At 42.8% G+C, this 17,498-nt stretch overlaps 1 protein-coding gene across 5 annotated transcripts in view; it reads right to left on the reverse strand.

The window, feature by feature from the left end:
* The window catches only part of KCNH1 (potassium voltage-gated channel subfamily H member 1), a 487,752-nt gene that overhangs the window by 388,641 nt on the left and 81,613 nt on the right, over nt 1-17,498 (reverse strand). The window lies entirely within an intron of this gene.

Here is a 17,498-nt window from a genome sequence, read left to right on the forward strand (position 1 = left end):
TGGTGGATTTTTTGGGAGTAAAATTGGGCAGACATCTACTGAGCATTGATATTTGATGTATTTGGATAATAATCTTATTACCTCTGTTTCTGGGTTTGGAGACAATTCCTCCCAGTACAAACTTGTATCCCATGCTGAAATCCTCCAGAAGATTGTAAACATAAGTAGCCAGCGGTGCACCCAGGCCAGCATGCAGCAGCGAGCTTTTCGTGCTGCCAGCCGGCCCAGTACCACTCCTTGATAGGCTGCCGCAAGTTCTCACAGGATTCACGGTTCTCACGGCAGCCTATCAAGGAGCGGTGCAGGGCCGGCCAGCAGCACAAAAAGCTCGCTGCTGCATGCCGGCCTGGGTGTGCCGCTGCTACTTATGTTTACAATCTTCTGAAGGGTTTCAGCATGGGATACACTATGGACTACAAGGAAACCAACAGGTACGCGAGGGAGGGAAAGAGGGAGGATGGTAATTGTTAGTGTTGGCCGGGGCAGCAGATGGGAGGGATCCCTCCTGTCCCGGCCTAAGGCAGGCCTGCAGGAAGTCCGGGAGGGTTTCAGGTGGTCACTGGGGGATGACCCGAATATAAACCAGGACCCCCATTTTTGGGCCCCAAAATCCCGGTTTATATTTGAGTATATATTGTATTTCTTGAATGTTTTAATATACAATGCTGCGTACATCTAGAAGCACTATAGAAATGATAAGTAGTAGTTGTAGTAGTAGTAGTCTTATCTCTCCCTATACCCCTCCCCAGGAATTCCATTCATCGGTTAGTCACTCTTACCTGTGTCTTTCTCACTGCCAACTCGAGATTCTGTTCCTTCCATCTTACTGTGCTGTAAACCTAGAATAGATTCCTGATTTGTTATGTCAGGCTCTTCCTCTAGTCCAGTGTCTCTCAAACCTTTTTAGCTATGGCACACTAAGTGCTCTTTTTGCTAAGCTGTGATAGCGGTTTTAGCGCGTGCGCTAGATGCTAATACCAGCATTGAGCTGGTGTTAGTTCTAGCAACGTAGCACGGGTTTAGCGCACGCTAAAATTCTGCGCACGCTAAAAACGCTATCGCAGCTTAGTAAAAGGAGCCCCAAATGGAGCAAATATTTTTTGTAGCACATTAGAAATGAAATAATAAAATTACAAAACCAACAAAAAATTAAATTTGAGAGTTATTTATTTAAAGTTCTTTAAGCTATGTATGGGTAATTGTAACAACGGTGAAACTAAAGTAGATAGAATAGAATTGCTAATCAATGTGATGGTTGTGCTTGTTTTTGAGTGTAAATTAACTCAAAACATGTCTCAATAGTCGACAAGCAAACATTTCATCATCATCTGCAGTCATTCTCTTTTTTTTCGATTTAATTTCTGTCAGAGATGAAAATCCAAGTTCACAAAGGTAAGAAGATCTAAACCGTAACAAAGCCTTGATTATTTTGTTGCTCAAGTTAGGATAACCTCTGCATAAAAAAAAATATTACTTGCCATTGGTTTTCAAGGACCAATCACATCAAAGTGTGATGCTCATAAAACGGTCAAACCTTTGCATATGCAACATATATGAAGGAATTTTTCTAAATAAAGTAAAAATCTCTCATGGCACACCCAGAATCTCTTCAGGGTACACCACTGTGCCCTGGCACACAGTTTGAGAGACACTGCTCTAATCCTATTCAAATCCAGGCTAAAAGTCCACCTTTCTCAGGATGTTTTTAACTCTTAACCCTTTATTCACCTATCCAATACCCATGTTTTTTAAATCATTCAAGTTTCAAGTTTATTTAAAATATTTGATTTAATCGCAAAATCCAAATCCAATGCGATTTACATTTAGTTAAAAATTAGGTTAAAATAAAAATCAAAAAACTGGACAATTAATACTGATTATGATAAAATAATGCATATTGAGAAAGGGAGCCGAAAAAACGTGGCTTAAATACAATCCAAAAAAACAAATAAAAAGGGATAGGCAATGAAACAAGAGGTTGGGGAACGTTACCCACTTAATTTTTACTTGGCAGTGTTCCTAGTCCAATGTAAAATCCTAAAATTTAAATGAATCAGTTAAAAGCGTCCTTAAAAAGCCAACTTTTTAGGAGACTTTTAAATTTGCTGAGTAATTTTTCTTCTCTTATGTTGATCGGGAGCGAATTCCCATAGTAAATGAAATCTCTTATTTGTCATGTTTGTCTGTTAACTATATTGTAAGCTCTGTCTCTTAAGCAGGACCAGTGCTAGACATGATGGGGCCCAGGGTAGATGCTAGGGATAGGGGCGGGTCTCAAAGCTTGCTTGCAGGTTGTCCTTTTAAGTTTAGGCAGGTTTGGGGCCGCTTGTAACAAGAGGGCTTTAGGCAGTTGCCCTATTTGTCCACCCCTTGTCAGCTCTGTTCTTATATGTTTGCGTACAGCACTGCATACATCTGGGAGTGCTGCAGAAATGGTAAGTCAAGAAGAAGCAAGAGGAACTGATGAACTGGATAAAATGATACCCTAGCAGCCTGTTTGTCTGTCTTTATTAATTAGATTGTGAGCTCATTCGAGCAGCGACTGTCTCTTTTGTGACTCTATATGGTACTGCGTATGTCTGGTAGTAGAAGTAAAAGTTTTTAATTGAATCTCTAAATAAAATCAAAAGTCTTCATAACATGTGAACATAGCACAAGGTACAGTCCAGTAGAAGACTGTATAAACTGACACAGGATCCAACACGGTCTGTGTTTCGGTGAAAGTAAGCCTTCCTCAGGAGTCCTTTATGGACATACCAATAGCAATATATATATATATATATATATATATATATATAGAAGCAACATTGTGTTATCTTCTGTTAGTGTGTTCATATTTTTGGCATGGAATGTAAATTTACCTAGACATGTCGTCGAATATGGGACAAGTCTTGAATAGGATTCAAAAGGGTAATGCTCAACCTCAGTGCTGACCGAGGCCATCCCCCCCCCCCCTCCCACGGTATGCTATAGTCTCTACGCAGACAGAGGAGATGAGACAAGTAGAAGTAGACGAGGATATCATGCAGGAACTGCGGAGCCTCAGGGAGGAGGTGAAACGCTTGAGGTGCATCAGGGAGGACGAGGCCTTCATCGACGATGCCATCCAGGAACTGTCTCACATCACAGAACGAACCCACGACAAGTCCATTCTTGGCACTCCCAAACCTACGGCTCTAAATTCTACGATTGGAATACAGGAAATGATTGGAGATGCCGGTCCCTGGCAGCTGGTAACCTCCTCTACTGGCAGGCGAAGAAACCCTCCCCCATTCTCACTTTCTTCTTCTTTTTCTCTCAAACAGGGCAATTCTACACCAACCCCACAACTCTCCCTGAAGAACAGATTTCATGTCCTTCAGGAAAGAACTTTCGAGGATGAAACAGAAGGGGCTCGGGAGAATTCCAAACACAGAACATCGGCTATAGTAATCGCTGATCAACCCCCTAGGAAGGAGCGTAGAGTGGTGGTCATCGGGGACTCCATGCTAAGAGGCACCGAAGGGCCAATTTGCAGACCAGATTTGCAATCAAGGGAGGTCTGCTGTCTCCCTGGAGCCAAGATCAGAGACATCACCACCAGTCTAGACAAACTTCTGAAACCTACTGACCATTTCCCTATGTTTCTTGTTCATGTAGGTACCAACGATACTGCCAGGAGCACATCAGACAGCATCCCTAAAGACTTCGAAGCCCTGGGAAAGAAGCTGAAGCAGACAGGAGCACAGGTGGTCTTCTCATCAATTCTCCCAGTAAGAGGCAAAGGCAGAGACAGGGAAGAGCGTATCCATTGGACCAACGAGTGGCTTCGCAAATGGTGTTTGGAGATGAACTTTGGATTCCTAGACCACGGAGAGGCGCTACAAGGACTACAGGGATCTGACGGACTACACCTGACCAAGAAAGGCAAGAAAGTATTTGGACATCGACTGGCACGACTACTTCGGAAGGCTTTAAACTAGGTAAGTTGGGGGAGGGTACATACACACATTCCAGAAAAGCAGGGATCCACCCTGAGGAAGCAAATAGCACCCACACTTCTGAGCCTAGGGTAAGTACCCATAGTATACACAAAAAAACAGGAACCATACTAACAGGGACAGGAGTTTGGAGAGCTATGTATGTTAACGCACACAGCTTGGGCAACAAAATCCTGGAACTAGAAACAGAGATAAGGAATGCTGACCTTGACGTAGTAGCGATATCCGAGACCTGGTTCACAGACTCGCATGGATGGGATATGGTTATACCAGGCTACAATCTACTTCGTCGGGACAGAGAGGGCAAGTTAGGAGGGGGGGTAGCACTATACACTAAGGATAATATCATAACCACCAGAATCACAGAGGTTAGATACACAGGGGAATCACTCTGGGTGAACCTGGCCAGAGGGAATGAAAAATGCCTTTACCTCGGTGTGGTATACAGGCCTCCAAGACAAAAGGAAGACAAAGACAAGGAATTGATAGAAGACATAGAGAACATCACTTTGCGTGGCGACACAGTACTGTTGGGGGACTTCAACATGCCAGATGCAGATTGGAACACACTCTCAGCAACTACGTGTGGTAGCAGAAGAATATTAACCTCCATCAAGGGTGCGCAACTAAAACAAATGGTATTAGAACCCACAAGGGAACAGGCAATACTGGACCTGGTACTCACCAACGGAGACAGTGTCTCGGAGGTATTAGTAGGGGACACGCTGGCCACCAGTGACCATAACATGGTATGGCTCAACCTCAGGAAAGGCTTCTCTAAATCAAACACAGCGACGAGGGTCCTCAACTTTAGGGGCGCAGACTTCGACAATATGGGAGACTTTGTCCATCGAGAGCTGCATAACCATGCAGAAACCGACAATCCGGAAACTATGTGGTCAAATCTGAAATCCATACTGAACGAGGCAACTAACCGCTACATAAATACAGTAAGCAAACGCTGGAGAAACAAAAGACCACAATGGTTCAACAAGGAAATTTCGGAACTCATTAAAAAGAAAAAAGAAGCATTTATCACCTACAAACATCTTGGGAAGAGGGAGGCAAAAGAAGACTATCTGTTCAAATCTAAAGCTGTCAAAAAAGCAGTCAGAGAGGCTAAGCTCCAAACAGAAGAAGATCTAGCATGGAACATTAAAAAAGGGGATAAATCCTTTTTCAGGTACATTAGCGACAGGAAGAGAAACAAAGATGGGATAGAACGCCTCAGGCAATCAGACGGAAACTTTGCAGAATCTGATTCTACCAAGGCAGAACTACTAAACGAATACTTCTGCTCAGTATTCACCTGTGAAGCGCCGGGAGCTGGTCCACAACTACAGACAAAAGACAGCCAAAATGACCTGTTTCAGGATTTCGAGTTTACGCCCAGTAGCGTCTACTACGAACTTTCAAGACTCAAAGTAGACAAAGCCATGGGACCAGACAATCTACACCCCAGGGTGCTCAGAGAGCTGTGTGATGTTCTGGCTGAACCACTATCAGTGCTCTTCAATCTTTCCATGCGCACGGGAAGAGTACCCCTGGACTGGAAAACGGCTAACGTAATTCCACTACACAAAAAAGGCTGCAAAACAGAAACAGAAAATTACAGACCGGTGAGTCTCACATCCATAGTGTGTAAACTCATGGAAACACTGATCAAACAGAAACTCGACAGAATTCTAGACGAAGAAAATCTACGCGATCCACACCAACACGGATTTACCAGGGGAAGGTCCTGCCAATCAAATCTGATTGACTTCTTTGACTGGGTGACTAGTCATCTGGATGCCGGGGAGTCCCTGGATGTGATATATTTGGACTTCAGCAAAGCTTTTGATAGCGTCCCACACCGTAGGCTGTTGAACAAACTAAAATCGATGGGATTAGGGGATACACTCACTACATGGGTTAAGGATTGGCTAAGCGGTAGACTTCAAAGGGTGATGGTAAACGGTACCCCCTCCAAAACGTCAGCCGTGACGAGTGGAGTACCACAGGGCTCCGTCTTAGGGCCGATTCTATTCAATTTATTTATAGGAGATATGACCCAAGGGCTCAGAGGAAAAGTATCACTGTTTGCCGATGACGCCAAACTATGCAACATAGTAGGTAAAAGCAGTGTGCCTGACAATATGACACAAGACCTACGACAGCTGGAACAGTGGTCGTCAACTTGGCAGTTAAGCTTCAATGCTAAAAAATGTAAAGTGATGCACCTAGGGAAAAAAAATCCACACAGAACTTATACACTAAATGGTGAAAACTTGACCAGGACCATGGTGGAACGTGATCTAGGAGTTATCATCAGTGATGATATGAAGGCTGCCAATCAAGTGGAGAAGGCTTCGTCCAAGGCAAGACAAATGTTGGGCTGCATCCGTAGGGGTTTTGTCAGCAGAAAACCTGAAGTCATAATGCCGCTGTACAGATCCATGGTAAGACCTCATCTGGAGTATTGTGTTCAATTCTGGAGACCACACTACCGGAAAGATGTGCTGAGAATTGAGTCGGTTCAGCGAACGGCTACCAAGATGGTCTTGGGGCTCAGGGATCTCACATATGAAGAAAGGCTAAAAAAACTGCGGATGTACTCGCTGGAGGAACGAAGAGAGAGGGGAGACATGATTGAAACCTTTAAGTATATTACGGGACGTATAGAGGTGAAGGATGATATCTTCTGTCTTACAGGGCCCTCGGTCACCAGAGGGCACTCGCTGAAAGTCAAGGGAGGGAAATTTCATGGTGATACCAGGAAATACTTCTTCACCGAAAGGGTGGTCGATCATTGGAACGAGCTACCTCAGCAAGTAATTGAGGCCAACAACGTGTCAGATTTTAAGAGAAAATGGGATATCCACGTGGGATCTCTAGAGGAGTAAAAGTCAGGGAGTGGGTCATTGGTATGGGCAGACTTGATGGGCCGTGGCCCTTTTCTGCCGTCAATTTCTATGTTTCTATGTTTCTATGTTTCTAACTTCGGTTATTATCGAGATTGAAACCTCTCTTAACAACATATGATTTTAGAACAGTGGTGCAATGGTTGTTTTTGAGTAGGCTTCTGGGACTAGCCTAAATAAAGCTGAGAGCTCTACAAGTTATGATGAATTCTGCAGCCAGATTGATTAGTGGGGTAGCTAGAACATCTCATATCACCCCTGTATTAAAAAGTTTGCACTGGTTACCAGTTGAACAGAGAATTTATTTTAAAGTATTATCTCTGCATCCCCATCAATCTTTGGATCGAACGGTGTCACGTTGGTTCCAGTATCTTTGGGAGATGTTCAGACCTGGTAAAGCCCTGCAATCAGTGGATAATATGAAGTCAGTATGTCAGTCAACTATGAATATAAACTATGTGTCTACAAAAATGTTTACGATTCCTGGGATGTCTTTGTAAAATAACTTGACTGGTAAAATTAGAATATGTGTGGAACATTCTATCTTTAAAAAACTGCTTAAGACCAAGGACTCCTTTTACTAAGCTGCGCTAGCGGTTTTAGTGCAGGCAGCAACGCGCGCTAAAAATGCTAGCGCAGCTTAGTAAAAGAGGGAGCAAGTTGTCTGTTGATGCTTACTTATGATATATGATATAATATGATATAATAATTATTCCTCTGAAACTGTTTTGCCTTCCTTTAATTACAGTTGATGGGTACTTTCTAAAAGTATTGATGAGGGTATTTTCTTATGTTATTAGCCATATGTGCGATGATTTTGAAATATAATGCTTTAGTGTATGTGTAATTTTATGTTTTTATGTATGTAACTCTGAAAACAAAATAAATAAGTTTTTCGACCTTACTTCGTTATTTTGCGAGATAACACAAAATGAAAATGAACAGGATAACAACACCCTGGTGTATAGCTTTAGGAAGGAAGAAGGGCTGGAGTTCTATGCCCTTCTTACCCCCCACTTGATTGGTTAAATAGGATAGAATCACACTCAGCTCAAGAGGCCTAACTGGAATGACTTCGTATGCTGGAGAATGCCACACCAGAGCCAACAGGGCTCAGGAGTATTGTCAGCACTGAATAGGAAGTGACTCGTAATAGTGGCAGGGGATCCTGAGATGGGAGGCCCTGCATTATAGTCCTTTGACCTATTTTCCTTCTGTTTTTCTCTGTTGGTACGTGGTGTGCTAATCACTACTATCTTCAGATTCGCCCCACTTCCCACAGTAATAGAGTACAAAGCTGTTAACTTCTTTAGAGAATTAGATTAATTTTACCAATGTTATTTCCAACACAAGCCCAATTTCCACATACAGGAAAATGCATGAAAGCCTTCCAGAAGAAAGCTGTTTGCCAACTTTGGCAAATAAAACTAACCTATTTTTTTTCAACTATGGTTGTGTGTTGCTTAGGCTGTCCCACTGTGAATCACATAATATACCAATTTCAATACAATATTCATGACCCTCTTGATATTAATGATTTCATCAGGACATGGTTATGTATGTACCTACTACACAACAAATATTTATGAATAAATACAATCACTCCCCCCTCATCAATATCTGGACATAGGCAGGGGAAATACAATGAGCATACTTTCACCATCACATCACCTTGAATTAGGAACAAGAAACTAAACATACTTTACCCTACATCAATCATCAAACTATATCATTTAAATATGCTTCTAACCACTTCCTCAATTCCACAGGGAAAGAGTAGGATTTTAAACTGCGTCTGCAAATGTCTATCAAGGCCTAAATGAAATCAGTTGTATCTACAGACTTGAAAAGAAAGAGAAGCTTAATTAGACTCAAAAGCAAGGTCTCTTCCAAAGGAACATATCTGGCATGTTTGAAGACTGCCTAAAGCCATGGATAAAATTAAAGCAGTTCCCAATGAATGTGTTAATATTTGCACTACAAAGAGATGAAAAGTAGCACAGAAAATAAAAATATCCTTTTCTAGGCTACTACTACTACTACTCATCACTTATATAGTGCTGAAAGGCATACATAGCGCTGTATATTTTGTCATTTATAGATGGTCCCTACTCGGAAGAGCTTTCAATCTAACTTGGACAGACAGACATGGCATATAGGCTTGGGGATACAGAACCCAAGGTCAGAGGAGTTAGGAGTTGAAAGCACTCTCAAAGAGATGGGCTTTTAACTGGCTTGATTAGAAATGCGTTGGATCTTATCAACGAACCAACATCTACATTAATAGGATGTCAAACAAATAGAAGAGCTACCTGAAGATATCCCATGATTTTATCTGTCACAAAATTCATTAGGAGAAGGAGCTGATGGCAACCAGGATCCTGCTTAAGGAAGGGAAAGCGGCCTGCAAACAATTACTAGACCTCAGCCATTCCTCAAGGGGACCAGAGAAATGAAATGGATTCCAACACTGCTGGTAAGATAAGATCAATTTGCAAAACAGCAGCAACAGGAAATCTCAAAAGGTCAACATTGATTCTTACATTCCTTATCCTATTCCTTGGTAATAGTTTGGAACGATCTTCCCTCGATTATCAGAACGTCATTATCTCTATCACTTTTTAGGAAAAATCTTAAAACTTATCTCTTTCAGAGATTCTTAACTGAGGACTGATCTAATTTATGGAAAATTTTTGTATTACCTTCATTACTCTTTTATATTAGATTCTTTTAAATCTTTGTTAACCGGCTCAAGTCCTTGCTGGAATGATCAGGTATATAAAATGGAAATTAGATTAGATTAGCTAAGTAGAGATCTTGATCCATAAGATCACCTGACATTTATCACAGCTGCAGAAGTATTCTAGAACAACCAGCATCATGAGATGAGAATGGGGGATCCCTTCCTTATCTTCAATGCATTGTGACTAACCTGCCAACAGCATTTTTTTGTTGTTGTTTCTCTTAATTTGTATTATAAATTTAAGGTTATAAAACAAATGCTTCTCCAACCTCATACAAAAAGAGCAACAGAATTTAAACCCCCACATAAGCAACAATATTTCAAATTATCAACCTCATTACCCCCTAACCCGGGGGTCGGCAACCCGTGGCTCTTTTTCACTTTTGCCGCGGCTCCGGTAGTGTGTCACGCGGGCCGGACCAATCAGCAAGCAAGGCTTTCATCTGTGTACGTGCTGAGCTCACTGCTCAGCATGGCTATTTCCCGCCGCGACGCCGGACTTGTAAGCTGCATGCCTGCATCGCCAGAATTTAGGTAGGCTGTTTTCATCCCCGTGGGAGTCTCTCTCATGCGCTATGGCTCTAAGTCAGGGGTGCCCAACTCAGCAGCAGCGATTGACACAAGCTTCTGACGTCGGGGCCTACCCTCTGCGAGTCCCGCTTGTTTCAACTTCTTTTTCCACAAAGGCGAGACTCGTAGAGGGAAGGCCTCGATGTCGGCAGCTTGTCTTGATCACCGCTGCTGACGAGTTGCTGAAGAGAGCCGCGGAGCAGGGGGGTGTTGCCAGGTGCAGGTAGAAGGGAGAGGGCCAGATGCAGGACTCGTGGGTGAGGGAGGAGAAGAGAGAGAGAAAGAGAGAGGGGAGGGAAACAAAAGGAAATATTTCATACTGGGCTGGGCCGGAGTGGAGGGAGGGTGGAAAGATTCTAGCTACAGGATGCAGTAACAAAGAAAAGGGGGGGAAAGCTGAAAATGGAGATAGTGACACAAAGAAGAGAAAGGGTAAGCAGGACCTACTGAATAAGGATAGAGATACAGAGGGGACATGAAGAGGAGGTGAAATAGAGACATAGAAGTAATGCTGAAAAAGTGGGGGGGGGAATAAAGACATTGAAAGGGCAAATGGTGAACATGGGGTAAAGACAAGGACAGAGACAAATGAAGATTCTGAAAAAGTGGTGAGATAGGGATATAGTGAGATGGACACAAAGAAGGGTGATGCTGGAAAATAGGTGGAATGGTAATTCTGACAGCAAATGTAATGGAAAAATCAATTTTAGTGACCAAATAAATTGAACAACCAAAAAAATGTAGGAACACTAAATTATATAATGTGTATTTATAAACAAGGGAAAAAAGACCTCAAAATACCCCATACATGTGATCAATGAAGCCACAAAGTCTTTGGGGTGGGTATCATCACTGGTCAAAAACCCTTGATTTTTAATTTTTTAAGAAAGATTTTTTGTGTATGCTTTAACACTTTTTTTATATATTTTAAATCTTATTCGTGACTATTAGAAAGAATTTTTCTTTTCTTATCTTCTTTGTATTTGAGCAAAAGATATAACCAGCAACTAACTTCAATAACAAGTATTCAAACGATTCTCATGTTTTGATATTGAATACTTAAAGAGCACTTATCTCATGAACCCGACGGAGGCCATGCCCGTTTCGCTCTATAGGCTTCTTCAAGGGTGTGTTTTTGATAGTGCCAGTACAGTGTTCGTTTTACTGCTCAAAATATCATTAACAGGACTGCTGTTGATTTTGCAAAATTTTGAGCAGTAAAACGAACACTGTACTGGCACTATCAAAAACACACCCTTGAAGAAGCCTATAGAGCGAAACGGGCATGGCCTCCGTCGGGTTCATGAGATAAGTGCTCTTTAAGTATTCAATATCAAAACATGAGAATCGTTTGAATACTTGTTATTGAAGTTAGTTGCTGGTTATATCTTTTGCTCAAATACAAAGAAGATAAGAAAAGAAAAATTCTTTCTAATAGTCACGAATAAGATTTAAAATATATAAAAAAAGTGTTAAAGCATACACAAAAAATCTTTCTTAAAAAATTAAAAATCAAGGGTTTTTGACCAGTGATGATACCCACCCCAAAGACTTTGTGGCTTCATTGATCACATGTATGGGGTATTTTGAGGTCTTTTTTCCCTTGTTTATAAATACACATTATATAATTTAGTGTTCCTACATTTTTTTGATGGTAATTCTGACAGACACAGAAGGGAAATGCTGGATCAAGGAGAGATGGGGCTCAGGCTGGATGGAATGAAGAGAAATGCCTTGTTGGCCCGGAACTTCCTCTCCTACGTCAGAATTGACGTCAGGGAGCGAAATGCTGGTCAGCGCGACGCTTCTGCAGGGAAAGCTTGGGACGGCGGTGGCTTGGGGGCGGTGGCAGCAAACCGAGTGGCTTGGGGGAGGGCACGGAGAAAGAAAGAAAGGGGGCAGACAGGGAGACAGAAAGAAGGGGGAACAGGGAGACAGAAAGAAAAAGTTGAGGGAGAGAATGAGGTCTGGAGGAGAGGAAACATACAGGAGGCTGAAAGAAAGGAAGAAAGATTGGATGCACAGTCAGAAGAAGAAAGTGCAACCAGAGACTCATGAAATCACCAAACAGCAAAGGTAGGAAAAATGATTTTATTTTCAATTTAGTGATCAAAATGTGTCAGTTTTGAGAATTTATATCTGCTGTCTATATTTTGCACTATGGCTCCCTTTTACTAAACCGCAATATCGTTTTTTAGCGCAGGGAGCCTATGAGCATTGAGAGCAGTGCGAGGCATTCAGCGTAACTCCCTGTGCTAAAACCTACTATTGTGGCTAATTATATGGGGGGCCTGGACTCTGGCATATTATAGGGGGAACTATGACTCCTAGCACAATGTAGGGGGGAGCTATGGCTACTAGCATATTGTGGGGGCTCCTATTGGCTACTGGCACATTATATGGGGGGCTTATTGGCCCAGTAATGATCTATGGGTGTCCAAGTTCAAATGCTTGACCGCTACTCTTGAGGATGTTGCCCATCAGAAGGCCATTATGGCTCAGAATCATAAATGGACTGATATTGAAAACCTTCCCAAACTGGACAAACTTGTATTCGAAACATGGAATGCCATCCCCAACACTTATATAAACATGAAAAAGTATGCATTTGGAGTGCTGTCGATATTCGGCTCCACATATGTATGTGAGCAGGTCTTCTCCAACATGAACTATATTAAAAACAAACATCGATCATGCCTCACAGATGACAGCTTGCAAGCCTGTGTGAAAATGAAGGTGACGTCTTACAGCCCTGATGTGCAGACACTGTGCACTGAGGTTCAGGAGCAAAAATCCCATTAACCAGCTAAATTAAATATTTTAATTAGCTATTAATGTGCAAAAATATATTTTACATTGTTAAGTGAAAAAGTCCTTTTTTTCTTCAGATTGACAGCTAACTGCATGATCCTGTATATAGCATTAAGATAAGAAACAATATATGCAGTGTTAGATTTGATTTATAATGGTTTTGCGGCTCCAAGTTTTTTTTTCTTTTCGAAAACGGGTCCAAGTGGCTCTTTATGTCTTAAAGGTTGCAGACCCCTGCCCTAACCCAATAACATATTACCCCCACAATCACAGAGTTCAATGTTGTTCCTTCAGTAGACTTCATGCTGTCAAATCCCTCTACCCTCCCTTCCTCACCCTAATTCTTCCCCTGCTACAAGAAGATCTTGTACATGAGTCCATTCCTCATGTGTGGGATCTGGCCACAGCATTTTGTACTAGAATCTGGATTCAGTTTTCTTGGGAATTCCCAAATAAACAAATTTAAATAATTTAAACAGGCAAAACTACTGCCTTCCTGCCTGTTCTCAGTGCACCCTGATAAAAGAAAAGGCCGCAAGCTTCACTAGTTGTACATTTAGGAAAATTTCTCTAGCTATGGCAATTACCTGGGCCTCCACAGATAAAAAGAAGTTGAATATTGCTCCCAGACCAGCACCATACAAAGGGCTGTGTGAGTAGTACAAGAGTCACACAGGACACAAATATTAGGGTGGGAGGGGGGGGGGGTTTACAAAAATTGCTCCCAGACTGGCATCTCCTTTCACTGGTGATGGCAAAGCAGCTGAGAAGGGGGAGAAGTCAATGGACAAGTTGCACAAGGCACAATTGTAACTTGGTATGGTCCTGTCCCAGACCTATAACTTGTAATGAACAAAGTAACAATACACCATCAATATCTGGAAGTAGATTAAACAGCAACATTTCACCACTATTAGAAGACAGACTTTTAGAAGTGTAATGGGGACTCAAGGATTGGATGGGATTGTGAGAGATGAATCAGGAACTGGGTGAGGTGTCCCTGTGAGACAGTCCATCCTTGAGCAACAACTGAATCTTAAGAAAGAAAGTATCCTACTTTACCAGGACCAACAAACCGAACTGCTACGTACATTTCTAATTACAGCATCTATTATGCTCAGCAGGTTCAGAATGTAACCGAGATGCATTCCAATTGTGAATCACAACAGATTGCTCTTGCATTAACATGTCATGTGTGTGAAATACATAAGGCAATCTTGAAGAAATAGTATGGTAGACATTTCACAGGCAAGAGAAAATTGTGAAGCAGCATATGTCAAACAGAATTCTCTCCTAGAGGATATTAGTTAAGAATTGTATGCAATCAATTTTAGTCATACCGAGGCCTGATATTCAGTTGGCCATAGCCCAGTAAAGTTGACCAAAGAACTTTGTCTAATTAACTGCATCTTAATATAAAGCTGAATCTGCTAAGTTTTTGGATGAAGAAATTAGAAGTTTGCATTCTTTGCCCGTCTAACTTTAAAAAAAAGATTGGTTTTATATGTCCAGGGTCAATGAGTGTGCCATATGTGCTTGTTATAGGGGTTCACACTCAAGATGAATGCTTCACAAATTATTAAGCTTGATAATATGAGATATGTCTTCCCAACATTTTATACTATCACCAAGCATAGAAAATTACCATAGGACTAGTGGATCATTTAGTAAATGATTAGAACTTCTGATAAATTCCTAATTTTTAGTGGCCTCAGAAACACTACTCCATTGCCCAGAAATAAAATCTATTTTCTTGCAGGAAACTTTATATGTTAGATCAGGGGTGCCCAACACGTCGATCGCGATCGACAGGTCGCTCGCTCAGGCGACCCCAGTCGATCGCAGAGCGGGTTCCCTTCTTCCCTTCTCTTTTTTCCCCTCCTGACTGGCCTGCTCCTGAATTCTGCTGCTGCCTCCGCTGCTCAACATTTAAAAAAAAAAAAAAAAAACGGCTTGGAGAATTTATGCTCCGGGGGCTAACGTGTGCTTGTACCGGCTTCCCTTCTCTTCCCTCTGAAACCGGAAGTTATGTCCGGGGAGGGGGGGAGAGAAGGGAAGCCGGCACGCACATGTTAGAGCCCCGTTCGCGGGCTAAAGCGGGAGACAGGTCAGTGAAGCTTGCGATTTGCTCTTCTTGCTGCCAGGTCCTGCCTACTTTCCGTTTCCTCAAAGGCAGGACCCGGCAGCATTTCTTCCAATAGGTCGATCTTGGGCCATCAGCCTTTCTCTCCCCGACGTCAATTCTGCCGTCGGAGAGGAAGTTCTGGCCAACGGAATTCCTCTCAGATGGCAAAATTGACGTCGGGGAGAGGAATGCTGGTGGGCCCGAAGCAGGGAGAGCTTGGCCGGCGGCCTGTTCTCCGATGGCAGTGGCTTGGGGGAGAAAGAGGGCAAGCAGGGAGACAGAAGGAAAGAAGAGAAACAGAAAAAAAGAAAGAGAGGTCAGGGAGAGAGGAAGAAAATGTTTGGGGAGGGGGGATGAGGTCAGGCGGAGAGGAAGCATATAGGCTAAAAGAAGGGAAGAAAGATTGGATGCACAGTCAGAAGAAGAAAGTGCAACCAGAGACTCATGAAATCACCAGACAAGGTAGGAAAAATGATTTTATTTTAAATTTAGTGATCAAAATGTGTCTGAATTTATATCTGCTCTCTATATTTTACAATATGGTCCCCTTTTACTAAACCGCAATAGAGGTTTTTAGCGCAGGGAGCCTATGAGCATCGAGAGCAGCGCTGGGCATTCAGCGTAGCTCCCTGCGCTAAAAACTGCTATCGTGGTTTAGTAAAAAGGGAGGGGGTGGGTATTTGTCTATTTTTGTATGGTTGTTACTGAGGTGACAGTGCATAGAGTCATCTGTTTTGACCTCTTTGAAAAAACCCTGGAATAGGAATGATAACTAACAATTCTATGCGTACAGTGTGTGTTGTGTTTTTTTTTAAATTTTATTGTTGGTTGATCATTTTGACTTGGTCATTTTAAAAGTAGCTCGCAAGCCCAAAAAGTGTGGGCACCCCTGTGTTAGATATTCAGAACCAATTATAGGGTTAGCATTGGGCGGTGAGTATATAAGTGTTTTTTCCTTTTTTTTAACATACTGGTCAACATTTAAAGCGAGAAAGCTGGTTGGGAATGACCACCGACTGGTTAACTTGGTTGTTTGCAGCTATCCGGTCATTTTCAGTTGCACTTAATCAGTTAGTGCAGTTGAAAATGACTGGTTAGTGTCGAATTTCAAGCTGGCTATGTTGACGGCAGAGTAAAGGCGGGATGATAGCTGAATGTGTTGTTACATAGGAAAGTTTCTAATCCTGCTTTGAATTTATCCAATGAGGATTCAAGTCGAAGATGGGAGGGGAGCACATTCCAAAACAATGGGGCAGTCACTGAGAAAATACTAGAGCAGGTGGCAGAAACAGCAGGGCCAGCTTTATACTGATACATTATCCATATAATTAGTTAAGCATATTCTGTGGTTTGACTTGGATGGAAATATGAGATCAAAATTCACATAAAGATATACAGTAGTACCTTGGATTACGAGTATAATCCGTTCCAGGAGCATGCTCGTAATCCAAAATGCTCGTTTATCAAAGCGAGTTTCCCCATAGAAAATAATGGAAACTCGCTTTGATGCGTTCCCCCCCGAGAACCGGCATTGCTCCCCTCGAAGGCCCCCCCTGCGATCAGGCACCCCCCCCCTGTGATCTGGCACTCCCCCTGCCTCGAACCTGCACCCCCCGCCACGATCCGACCCCCCCACCCCCGACACGATTGGGCACCCCCCGACACGATCGGGCACCCCCCCCCGACACGATTGGGCACCCCCCCCCGACACGATTGGGCACCCCCCCCCCCCCGCCGCTTCTTACCCTCATCTGGGCACTCTTGAAGCTCGGCCTCCTCGTCTGCTGGGCCTTGAGCATGCTCAGATGCTCAAGGCCCAGCAGACGAGGAGGCCGAGCTTCAAGAGTGCCCAGATGAGGGTAAGAAGCGGCGGGGGGGTGCCCAATTGTGTCGGGGGGGATGTCGGATCGTGGCAGGGGGGTGCCCAATCGTGTTGGGGGGTTGGATTGTGGCAGGGGGGGGTGCCGGATTGCGGGGGGGGGTGCTCGTAAATCGAGCCATGCTTGGTTTCCGAGGCACCGATTTTGCAAATGTTTTGCTCGTCTTGCAAAACACTCGCAAACCGGTGCACTCGTAAACCAAGGTACCACTGTATAGATATATTATCCATATATCTTTAAAGTCACCAGAGCCTAAGAGGGGTCACTGAAAAGTTTTTAAGCCCAAGAAGAGAATGATGTGGAGCCATGAAACTTACAAGTTATTCCGCACTTTTCTTGACACTTTTTATTTCAATGATATGAAATGAAATGAAAAGTGTGGAATCATTTGTAAGTTTAATGGCTCACATCATTCTCTTCTTGGTTGGGCTGAGAACTTTTCAGCGGCCCTTCGTATTAGCTTACCTGCAAAATGTATTTCTGAAG

Source organism: Geotrypetes seraphini, chromosome 3, assembly GCF_902459505.1.
Source record: "Geotrypetes seraphini chromosome 3, aGeoSer1.1, whole genome shotgun sequence".
NCBI classification, from domain to species: Eukaryota; Metazoa; Chordata; class Amphibia; order Gymnophiona; family Dermophiidae; genus Geotrypetes; species Geotrypetes seraphini.